The sequence below is a fragment of the Elgaria multicarinata genome, chromosome 8 (genome assembly GCF_023053635.1).
Source record: "Elgaria multicarinata webbii isolate HBS135686 ecotype San Diego chromosome 8, rElgMul1.1.pri, whole genome shotgun sequence".
Taxonomy (NCBI): Eukaryota; Metazoa; Chordata; class Lepidosauria; order Squamata; family Anguidae; genus Elgaria; species Elgaria multicarinata.
The window spans coordinates 112411249-112423732 of record NC_086178.1 but is presented as its reverse complement, the minus strand read 5'-3'; the positions used below and the strand labels follow the sequence as shown (position 1 = coordinate 112423732).

Sequence of the window (12484 nt, the reverse complement as noted above, 5' to 3'; positions counted from 1 at the left end):
AAACATCTGTTTTCCAGGAAGCATTCCTCAACTGACCAGCCACCATTTTTATTGGTATTCTGTTTTAAATTGAACAATTTTAATATGCTGTTTTAATCTTATCTTTTTACTCTTTTATTCCTATGTTCATGGCTCCGGAATCTATTTTAAAATTACCCCAAGTTAATATTCAAGAAGCTAAGATTAGGAAGAAAAGCAGTGGTATATAAATCTATATAAATAAAAATGTAAATGTTCGTTCGAAACAGACGTTATATCTCCGAAAGTTCTTCACCGATTGCTTTGAAATTTTGACACAACGTTGCATTCGAATACGCGAGCGTTGTTATGTAACTATGTTCTATATGGGGACAAAAGTTTGTCTTAAAATCGAAGAAATAGGCCTCAAAACCAGTCCAGCTGATCATTGTGACATCGCCAACCAGTAGGCCAATCCACTGCCTCTGCCTTCTCTCTTATTTGCATGTTCTCTCACAATTGGCTGAGTGAATATAGATGTCACAACTGTGACAGTTACACGTTCTGAAGAAAGGTAACTGCCAGGAGTTTCCGCTAACCTCCTCACCGTAAAAACATCCTTTTTTAAAAACCAAACAATTTGCTTTACTTCATCCAAATAATGCCTCACAGAAGATCACACTTAGGTCGTCGTACTCGCAGAGCGGAAGCACTGCGACGAGAAATTGCAAATCAGACTCAGGAAGAACGGGCATCAGCAAATGAGAAAAAAAGAAAAAGAATGCCTCAAATATGTGCCAAGGAACCAGGCAAGCAACGTTCAGCCAGACTTGAGGATGCACGATTGCGAGCACGGCAATTGCGTTCTACAGCTTCAGATCTGCTTTGTTCTCAACAGAATGAACGCGACAGGCTGAGAGTGGCTGAAAGACGTCAACGAGAAACAGCACATCAGTGTCAAACACGACTCCGTGGTAAACAATCACATGATTACAATCGCCTTGCATTCCGGTACAACCCAGTTGATGATTATAGTTTGAGGCGGCATGTTCTCATCGGCACTATGACTGAAGTGTGTCCTTATTGCAAGGCTCTTAAATTTAATGGAGAAACAAAAGGAATGTGTTGCGCTGCTGGAAAAATTAAACTGCCTCAACTTGGAGAACCACCAGAGCCATTACAAACTTTGCTTGCCGGATATACCGCAGAATCAAAGCATTTCCTATCTAACATCAGGAAATACAACTCATGCTTCCAAATGACGTCGTTCGGCGCAGAAATCATCACAGCTCCATTTATGCCAACTTTCAAAGTCAAAGGACAAATTTATCATAAAGCCGGCTCCTTCCTTCCGTTTCAAGATAACATAAATTCCTACAAATGTATTTCATTGGTGATGGCAATGATGAATTGAATGCACACTGCGGAATTTATACCGGCATAAAAAGGTCCATTGTTTCAAAACTGCAACAGCTACTTCACGAAAAAAACAATTTAGTACATTTGTTCAAAACAGCAATTGACATGATGCTATCTGATACACACAAGATTGTTATTCATGCTGACAAAACGCCTGCTGGAGAACATGTGCGAAGATTCAATGCTCCAACTATAGACGAAGTGGCAATTGTTATAGTCAGAGATCAATCTTGACAGGACCTTTCAAAGGTGAAGATGTCCTCATTCCTCGCATTCCTATGATTCCAACAGATATGCCATTTCAATTTAAGAGATTGCAATTCCCAATTCGATTAGCATTTGCAACCACCATCAACAAAGCTCAGGGCCAATCTTTAGAATTGTGCAGTTTAGATCTAGACACAGATTGCTTCTCACATGGACAATTATATGTTGCGTGTTCTAGAGCCGGCAAACCAGACAATCTCTATATCTACACAGACAATGGAACAACTAAAAATATTGTATATCCACAAGCATTGTGAAATTAAACATATTAGAAACATCCGCTTTGTCTTTTCTTTCTTTTAAATTTAACCAGACTGAGCCACAGCAACGCGTGGCAGGGTACAGCTAGTATTGTAATAAATAAATAGGTGTACAATTGAAAGATATCATTTCCATACAAGAATTTGAAATAATAGATAGCACCATAGAAGTACATAGTGACCCTTTTACCAACATATCACTCATGTGGGGTGAAAGCTACTTTCCTGTCAAAGTTGATTGAGTTGATGTTAATAGTGTCACATGAAAAGTGCACAGATCTACTGTGCACTTGGCATTATTACTGCATGTGTGATTATTGTTGCATAAACATAAAAACCACATAGTAATTTTTGTGATCATTTGGTTGGCCTAATAAAGGCATTGTACTGATATGCATTTTTGCATTTTTCTTATGGTCATCAAAGCTATCTTCTGGGTTTTTTTGTGGCTTGGAGAATACTTAATTTAGCTTTTCTACAGCAAGATCGTACACTTGAAGAAAAAGATTTTACACCATCGGTAGTTTGAATTTCATCCCCTCCAACTACTAGGTAAAGCTATCCAATTAGGCTTCAAGTGTTTGTTTGTTTTTACCTACTACAGGATCTAAAATTATCTTCAGCTTGGTTAATATAAAGACTGCTTAGTTTCTGTTTGATCCACTAGTGAAAGGGGGCAGTACGCTTTGCTCATGATGGAAACACATCTGAGTAATAGTAGGTGTTTATATATCCGTCATTTTTCCCTTTCTGGTTCCCAGCAACCCTAGGGGCAGATTCACATCCAGCCTGGTAACCATCATATGACCAGCACAGCCTAAGAGCTCCATCACATCTAGGTCGAAATGCATGGCTCCTGTCCCTTCTCTGTTGTTGCTCCAACATTGCTTCCTGAAAACAGGAAGTAATTAGGCTCATTCAGTCCGGTAGGAGAGAGCAGCAACTGGACTTTTTCTGGGTTTTTTTGCTGCGCAACGAAGGCCAAAAGGGGTGGAAGACATGTGACAGGCAGACGTCATGTGAGCAATTTGTGAGTGCCCAGGAACGAGTGTGCAGGAAAACGCTTGTCGGATGGAGCCTTATTTCAATGTCTGCAGACCACTTCTCTTCCATTTCATTGTCAGTTTTTTTCTCCCCACACTGCTTTTCTTAACACCTTGCCTAATGAAAAGATCTAAAGTCTTGAAAACTTGTACATTTTTTATATAGAAATGTTGTAAAATAATAAATAAATTGAGCTAATAAAGGTATTATACCAATATGGATGTGGGCATTTTTCTTACAGTCAACACAGCTACCTTTGTTTTTTATAGTTATAGTTAAAAATCTAATTTTGTGTCAGCCATAGTTTATTTCTCATTTTTGAATGTTAAAGTTGCAAGATAATGTATACTTACCTAGTATCGACTCCTGGAGAACAGTCAACTAAGAGATGATATGATAGCTATCTTCAAATTTGTCTTCTGAAGCTCCAGAGTTGAAAGTTTCAAATTATAAGAAAGGGGATTTTGACAAAACATTAAAAAGCACTTCCTGAGGGCATGAGCTGTGAAGAGTGTGGAACTGTGTCCCTGTGAAGGCAGTGGATTACTGCATCAGCAGTGGGTTGGCCTACATGCCTTCTTTATGAGCAAATGGCACTGAACTCTAGAAAACCTGCATATGATTAATTGGGCTGCTTGTAAGACAGATGGGTGAACCTATGAAGGAGTTAAACACAGGCGGAGTTCGGACGACACGCAAATCAACTGGGTGGGTGGGTAATAGGAACAAAATGGGAAACAAGCGTTGTCGTTTGAACTCAGCCACAATTTCATTAGCAGATGGGTACGTGGGTATGGTCACTGGTACACCTAGGGGTGACCACATTACAACAGTTTTAAAATCTCTTCACTTGCTGACAATTAGTTTCCGAGCGAAGTACCATATTTCGATTCTAAGACACACTTCCCCCCCATATAAACATCTCTAAAAATGGGGTGTGTCTTAGAATTGCAGGTGCATGTATTGTTTCTTAGAATCAAAGCTTTTTTTCTGTTGGTGGTACCGTAATTAGTGTGCGTCTTAGAATCAAAGAAATATGGTATAAAGTGTTGGTTATTACCTTTAAAGCCCTACATGGTTTGGGTCCAGGCTACCTGCGGGATCGCCTTCTCCTGTACAATCTGCCCTGCACACTCAGGTCCTCTGGGAAGAATCCACTTCAGCTAGCAAAAACTAGATTAACAACTGTTACCCAGAGGACCTTTTCTTCCGCTGCTCCCAGACTGTGGAATGGCCTGCCGGAGGAGACTCGTCAATTTAACAGTCTACTAGCATTCCAGAGAACTATAAAGGCTAATCTCTTCCGGCAGGCCTATCCAGTAGAATTTAAGATGTTTTTAGAATGTTTTTTAGGATGTTTTAACAATGTATATTATGTTTTAATTCAGTTTTAAGTATTTTACTATTTACTGTTGTTCCCTGCCTCGATCAAAATGGAGAGGTGGTTATGAAATTATTATTGTTGTTGTTGTTATTATTATTATTATTTCTGAAGTGAAGCCGCCTTATTGCCAACGCATTGTTTTTCTTCCTAATCTTAGCTTCTTGAATATTAACTTGGGGGCAATTTTAAATGCGTAGACTGTTAGCATGCGCAAAGGGTCTTTTCCTCAGATTTCCTTCTCTTTGTCAAAGGGCGTCAAGTCCTTAACTTCTGTGCAGTGGTCATTTATTTTATTTTATTTTATTTATTTACATTTATATACCGCCCCATAGCCGAAGCTCTGTGGGCAGTTTACAAAAGTCAAGATTTGGCCAGGAAGCCAGTTTCTAAAATAAGACATCCCTAAAGTCGCGCCCTCCAAATGTTCTGAACAACAATTCCCATCAACCAGTATGCCCACTATTGTCAGCGATGATATCGGCCAGCATCACCTTGGAGACACAAGGGTGGGCAAGGATCTGATTTATTTCCTGTAAGCACATCTGCACATGAACCCTTAAAGGAAATGTTCCTGAACCCAAGGAACGTGTATCAGTTATGTTAACAGCAATCCTAGTTGCTCTGCACCCACACAACCGCCCAGGCGCCTTCCCACTTGGCAAGAACGTGGCCAAGCTCCCCTGGGCGTGCCGGCGGGCGCGCCTTTCTCTCCTGGCAGCCTGTGGCGAGGAGAAGCCGGCGGCGGCTTGGGCGCAGCGCGCGCAAACTTTACGCGCAGGAAACTGCGCTGAGCTCAAGGGCTGCTGCTTGAGTCCGGACTACTGGCCAGGGCTAACAGGGCAGCCTTGCCACTAGCCCTCCTCCTCCTCGCCCCTTCTCCCCGCGCCCCACCCTAGGAAATTGAGAACACGCAGCGAAGGAGGGAGATGGGCGGGGCTCCGGGCCCCTCTGGAGGCTTTGGGGCGGCGGCGCCCCTCCCGGCCTCCTTTCGCGGAAGCGGTGTGGGGTTTGTGCTCCGCCCCTTCCGTCACGTAGGGAGGGCTGGTTCGGTGGCTGGCTTGCCTGGCTGGGGCGACCTGTCGGCGCTGGCTGCTGCTGCTGCGGCTGCCCGGGTGATGGGGAAGGCTCGCCGGCGCGGGGGACGAAGCCCCATGGCTCGGACTCCCTCTGCCAACACGTAGCGGGGCCCCCGCGCTGTCAGGTGAGGACGGGGGCTTGGCCTGGGGGGCTGCCTGCCCGCCCCTTTGGTCGGTTGTGGGGAGTTAAAGCTTCTCCTCACGTGGGGAGTGGGGGCAAAACCGGGGCTGGCTGGCGTTGGGGAGCATCGCCGAGATGCTGCAGCCGCCCTGACGTCTCCCGAGGCTTCCTACCTTGGGAGTAGCGGTTCCTACCTTGGGAGAAGAGCTGGGGGTGGCGACCTTTGCCCTGCGCATGAACCTCTTAGGGGCACCTGGCTGGGGCTGAGTTCGGACGACACGCTAATCAACTGGGGTGGTGGTGGTTATGGGAACAGAATGGGAAACAACCCTTGATTGTCATCCGAACTCAGCCAAGGTGTAGTTGGAAACAGAGATGTAAGCGAGATGTCTCTCCAGGCTGATGCAGCGGGGCAGCTCATTTAAGGCACAGCTGTAAGGAGACGCAAAAAAAAAAGTGTTCCTTAACAAACAACCATATAATACCAAACAAAAAGTTAAGGATACAATAGAACAATAATGTTTAATGTACAAAAATAATATGAAGGTTAACAATAGTATTGCTTTAAAAGTGCAACCTCATATTGCACAAGAACAAATATCTATCAGACACAATGCGAAGTAAAAAAAGCCAAACGTGTTTCAACACAAGGTCTTCATCAGTGGCCAATGCTAAAATACAATATACAGAAAAGACATGTTATATAGTGTACGAGCAGGAGCAAAAGGACTAAACACAGGTTACTAATTCTTGTTTGGAATTTAGACAAAAGGGTGTGAGTATCAGAGCAGTTAACATACCGTGCTGCTGTATGCTCCCTGGAGACTTAATTGGGCTGACTTTATAATTCCCACAGTTATGTGGTAGAAGATGTCACTCCCATTTGAAAATAATACAGGGCCTCCTAAGGAAAATGATAGAATATTTACACAGTGATACATATGGCAGTCCCATGTTTAATGGAAAATCCATTGTAGGTCTCACTCTAGAGCAGTACATCAAAAAGTTTACTTACAGCCCAGGCGGTTTTAAGAGGCTGTAAGTAAACTGTATTATTTTCAAATGGGAGTGATACCTTCTACCATGTAATTTTGGGAATTATAAAGTCAGCCCAAGTAAATCTCCGGGGTATGTTACATGTAACATACCCTGGTATGTTAACTGCTCTCTCTGATACTCACACCCTTTTGTCTAAATTCCAAACAACAATTAGTAACCTGTGTTTAGTCCTTTTGCCCCTGCTTGTACACTATATAACATGTGTTTTCTGTATGTTATATTTTAGCATTGGCCACTGATGAAGACCTTGTGTTGAAACACGTTTGGCCTTTTTTACTTCACATTGTGTCTGATAGATATTTGTTCTTGTGCAATATGAGGTTGCATTTTTAAAGCAATACTATTGTTAACCTTTATTTTATTTTTGTACATTAAACATTATTGTTCTAGTGTGTGTGTGTGTGTGTGTATATAAAATATCCTTAACTTTTTGTTTGGTATTATACAACTGTAAGGAATACATCTTTAAATACCAGCCATAATAGAATGAAAGGTGTCTCTATAGACTAGACTCTATAGTCTAGGTCTGATGACCAGCTGCTGTGCATCGAGGAGATTGTGGTTGCCAACTTCATGCCCTGTTTATGAGCTGCTTCAGGGGCTGTTGGGAATAGAATGCTCCACCCAGTAGGCCTTTTGATCTTGTCTTTGTTCCTGTGACATACTTTGAAGAAAGCCTAAACCTGTTTCTCCCTCTCTTGCCAGTTTATACCCACCCAATGGGACTCATGTGTGTGAAGTGTACCTGGCAATAGAGTTACAACTTAAAAAAAAATCTGGCCCTGCTTCTGTACCTTTTAATGGAGTCTCCATGTAGAGTGGCAGTCTTTCTGGATACTGGTTTCTGGGAACACAGAGCAGGAAAAGGCCATTATTGAGCTCTGCTTGTGAGTGGCACAGTGATTGCCTGTCACTGGCCATGGGATACTGGATCTTTGATCTGAACCTGTTGTGGTATTTGAGGGTGTGGATGAGGCAGGTCTTCAATGGGGTGTGTCTAATTCCCCTGAGGAAAGCATTATACTCACAATATTTTCTAGATACATAGCTCTTGTGTACATGTTACATTCTTGCATCAAGGATCACTGCCTGAGCTGCTTTCTTCCACTCGACCTCAACCTGCTACGAATGGCGAAAAGCTTGTCTGCCTATTGTATACTGTGCTGGTTTACTCTGCAACAGCCTGTCCTGCACCGGCATTTTGCAGTGGGATGGGTTAAGGCCAAATCACATGCTATGTTAAATTCATAGTTCAGCATTGTGTTACTATCTTTTAAATGGGAAGTAGCTGCTTTTGGGGTAATCGGAATTTGAGCTGCATTGCACAGGGAGGGGAGCTAACACTTTCTTTCCTTGCCATGGTCCTGTTGACAATCTCCCACCTGCTATTTGGCATGGGAGTCAATATTATCTCTTATGCGAATACTGCCATAAGCTTTTAAGAAATTCTAAAATCATTTCATGCTGTGTTCTTAGACTACTGTTTGCAGGGGTGCAAGAGGGCTTTTTTTTTGTTTTTGTTTTAAGAGATGCCAGGAAGGAAGCCAACAAGGGAATCCTGCCATCTGCTTTGGACGGAAGTATTTTTGTGTGTTCAGACAAATTCTAACTAATATGGGTGAAATGGGGTTGTGAAGTAACTGTTTTGGAAGTTGACATATAAAATTTCTGGAAGCTTTGGACATTTTTTGCGGGGGGGGGGGGGAAATGGAAATATAGATTCATAGAGTAGACAAGGCCATCGAGTCCAACCCCCTGCTCATTGCAGGAATCTACCTTAAAGCATACCCGGACAAAAAAAGTATGTAAATACTTTTGTATCCAATCTGACTGTACGTTATTACTTTAAGAACAACCTACCTTTGTGTGGGTGAAATGACTGGCAGAGAGGCTTTAGGATCCTGGCCTCTCCCCCCTCCCTTTCCACGCTTCCCGAGTTCTTCTGAAGCTGGTGATGTGATCTCAGAAGAGCAGCCACTGTAGCACTTTCTACGGGAGGAAGCAGGGAACGGACTGATCTTGAATTCTCCCTCCCGGGGTCATGGCAGTGTCTACAGCCTCAGGAAGGGGGGATCCACCACATGCTTGGCTATATGGGACACTTTCCTAGCGACCATAGTATTGCTCCGTAAGGGTTTCTTGATTTTTGCCAGTTGGGAAAAATAGGCAAAAATAAAATAGGGCACTGAGTCTTATTGAACTTGGTGGCTCTTACTTCTGTCTTTAAATTTTGGTGAAACTTGGTGGAACACTGTTGTCTTTAAATTTTGGATGTAAGAGTTTTGCAGCAGCATAATTGGCTGTGACAATATCTTAAATAATGCTTTCACTCATCATTCTGAAAGAGAAAATATTGCAAAAGAGTGTTGTTTTTCTCAATTTCCTCCCAAAATTCTTTTTTTTTTCCCCTTATGGAAAAGAGGGAATAGAGGCGAAGTCTTTCTCCTCCACCTCCTGAATTGTTCCCCCCACCCCAACCCTCCACATCTGTAACCTGTAAGTTTTTGGTCTGAGGTTTGGGCTAGTAGAAGTCAAAGTGCACGATGGTCACATCCCACCCCTCACATGTGACTTAATGGGTGTCACACATGCTACATCATTTTTTGTTTGTTTTATATTTACTAGTGGTCAGTAAATGTTTCGTAGCAGTACTGGTAGATGCTTTTCAAAGAGCTTTGTTAGTTTCCCAGGCATGTTTACTTTTATGTGCTAGGGCAGTGGTTCCCAAAGTGGGCGGTACTGCCCCCCTGGGGGCGGTGGGATTGCATAGGGGGGGGCGTGAAGAGGCAAGGGGGTGGCAGGGGGCGTGCTAGGTGGTCTTTTCCGAGAAGTGCCTCTCCAGAAGGTCTTAACACCCAGGGACATTTTTATGGGAGAAGATAGTTTGGTCCCAAGCCATATAGGGGAAGAATCCACACATGTATTAATACCATTTAAAAAGAGTCCTTTTAACGGTGAATTGAAATGTTTCAAAAGCACCAAAAAGCTAATGAAGAGACATACCCTGCTTGGTGTGCCGCACCACGCTGGCTGCAAAACAGAGGCATTCGCTCTCTTTTCCCTCCCTCCATCGGCAAGCCTGCTGCGGGTGTTTCAGATTTTGAATAAATATTCAATTAATTTTTACTGTTTTGAATTTTATTGTTATTATCTTTCTTAGTGGGTTGTTGAAAACTGCTATTCTGAATAATGATTTTATAGTGTAGGGTAGGGGGCGCTGGGCATGAGTTTGTGGAACCAAGGGGGCGGTGACCTGAAAAAGTTTGGGAACCATTGTGCTAGGGAATATTCATTTCAAATGGGGGTGGGGGCAATGCAGAAGCCTCTTCTGAGCATAGTATGTGAGTAGGTTCATACCTGAAAAAATGCAGTTCCAAGCTATGTAAGGCTCTAAGTTGAAACCAACACGTTGAATCAGGCTTGGAAATTTAAGGGCATCCAGTGCAAGTGGGCCAGAATCAAATGCCTGAAAAGTCAGCACATATTTTTCATAGAAATATTTCAAAGAAGGTGGCACAAGCTTTGGAACACTTGGTTGATGAATTTCTGTACTTACATTTTGCATTTCAACTAATTCAGAACTGTTGTTTGTTGAGTTAAAGTTTATTCTTTGTGTCATATTTGTTTTCAACATGCTGCATGCCAACTATAGCTAAAATTAAGTGTGTTAGAGGAGAAAGAATTGGGCCAGTACACACCACAATATGATATGGGCCACCCCAAATCATATACCCGCATGTCCCAAAGATTGTCCTCTATACAATCACATTGAACTGCATTCTGATCAACAACCCAAGGCTTATTATGGGGTGCAAAGACCCACTTCATTAGTCTTTTCTACATCTATTGTTGGCTTATCTAGTTGGAGGGGCAGGCAACCTGGTGCTCTCCAGATGTGTTGAACTACAATGACGTCATCCCTGATATTGTCCATGCTGGCTGGGATTAATAGGAGTTGTAGTCCAAAAACCTGGAGGGCATCAGGTTGCCTACCCCTGCTGTAGTGTGTGTCTGTGTGCATGTGTGTTTTGGCTGATCAGCTGATTCAGCATGGGAATTATTCAGTAGGGCTGTAGGGCACTGATTATTAAGGCAGAAATCAGGCTTGGCACTTATTTGTCCTTTCTTTATAGAGTGAGGAAATGCATTGAGGATATAGTACTTTATCACTGTTACATTTTTGTAATGCTTAGTTTATAGTTTGCTACTTCATTTGTGTTTGTATCTAAGACAATTATTTCCCCAATAATTGAAACAAACTTAGATTATTAGAATAGAATAGAATAGAATAGAATAGAATAGAATAGCAGAGTTGGAAGGGGCCTACAAGGCCATCGAGTCCAACCCCCTGCTCAATGCAGGAATCCACCCTAAAGCATCCCTGACAGATGGTTGTCCAGCTGCCTCTTGAATGCCTCTAGTGTGGGAGAGCCCACAACCTCCCTAGGTAGCTGATTCCATTGTCGCACTGCTCTAACAGTCAGGAAGTTTTTCCTGATATCCAGCCGGAATCTGGCTTCCTTTAACTTGAGCCCGTTATTCCGTGTCCTGCACTCTGGGAGGATCGAGAAGAGATCCTGGCCCTCCTCTGTGTGACAACCTTTTAAGTATTTGAAGAGTGCTATCATGTCTCCCCTCAATCTTCTCTTCTCCAGGCTAAACATGCCCAGTTCTTTCAGTCTCTCTTCATAGGGCTTTGTTTCTAGACCTCTGATCATCCTGGTTGCCCTCTTCTGAACACGCTCCAGCTTGTCTGCGTCCTTCTTGAATTGTGGAGCCCAGAACTGGACTTACTACAAGAGCCTTCAGTCCTGTGCTCAATGTGCACTGAATTGTGTATCTTTGTAGTGTTAAATGTTTGACCAGTTTCTGCCTGAAGTAACTGAACAAGTTTCCTTTCCTATTCCTGCCAATGAATCCTAAGCAAAACATATGTAACCCACATGTGGGAAATATCTTTTGGGGTGTGGTGGGTGGGTAGTGGTAATTTTACGAATTTTAAATTGGTAGTGAGTTGCATGAAATGTGCACATATTCTATGACACACATGTATATGCATGTGGACATGCATGTTTTCATACACACACACACACACACACACACAAAACATTTATTGTTATGGGCATCTTATGCACTGGCTTATGCCTTGATCTGTTTCTTAATCCTTTGATTTGCTTGCAGGTTTTTTTACATGTTAATCTTTATAAATCATGGTCCTACATTAAGGTAAAAGCATGAAGATAAGTGTGCTACCCAGAGTTGTCATATCAGGCTCTTCAAGCTGTTGTGAAGAGTTGTTTGAAAGACATATCAGATTGGATATCTCCATAATTAAATATAAAAGAATAGTCTGTGAACAATACTATCTAGCTTACTGAACAAGACACACTTTTAACTGACTTCTAAGATTTTTAATACAGCTTTCATGTTCCCTCTAACCTACCATTGTTTGCTTATATCCATTATATTTAAAAATGTTTCCTGCCTCGTAACACCCACTGTTAATAAAACAGTTAAAAATCCAGGCAAGTAATACATCCAAAACAGCAATCAAGTGCTCAGCCCAACTGACCTTGGCTCTCAAACACTGAATAAGCTCTTGCATCTCTTTCCAAAAGCCTTCAGGGAGGTCCTTTATAGTACAATTTTATGACATCTACTGGAAAATAAATTCCATGAAGTTAGTGGACTGACACTCATGTACATGTGTATAGGATTGCAGCCTTAGTTATTGTTTTCTGGAAGGCATTCTGGTGAGCAATCCTAATCTTTCTTGAGATTAACTTGCCTCCAAACAGTGATGAAATACAGAGCTGAACACCATGTGTAGATATTAATTAGTAGTAGAACATATGGGGAGAGACAATCTCATAGGTATGTAGTAGGTCCCAAGCTA

The 12484-nt window shown here is 42.4% G+C and overlaps 1 protein-coding gene across 1 annotated transcript in view; it reads left to right on the top strand.

Annotated features, from left to right (window-relative positions):
• Nucleotides 1-5424: 5424 nt before the first annotated feature.
• SAMD8 (sterile alpha motif domain containing 8) overlaps nt 5425-12484 on the top strand; it is a 35722-nt gene continuing 28662 nt past the window's right edge. Inside the window, exon 1 of the mRNA XM_063133188.1 lies at nt 5425-5533. The gene's annotated coding sequence lies outside the window, so the exon portion shown is untranslated. The remainder of the gene's footprint in view (nt 5534-12484) is intronic.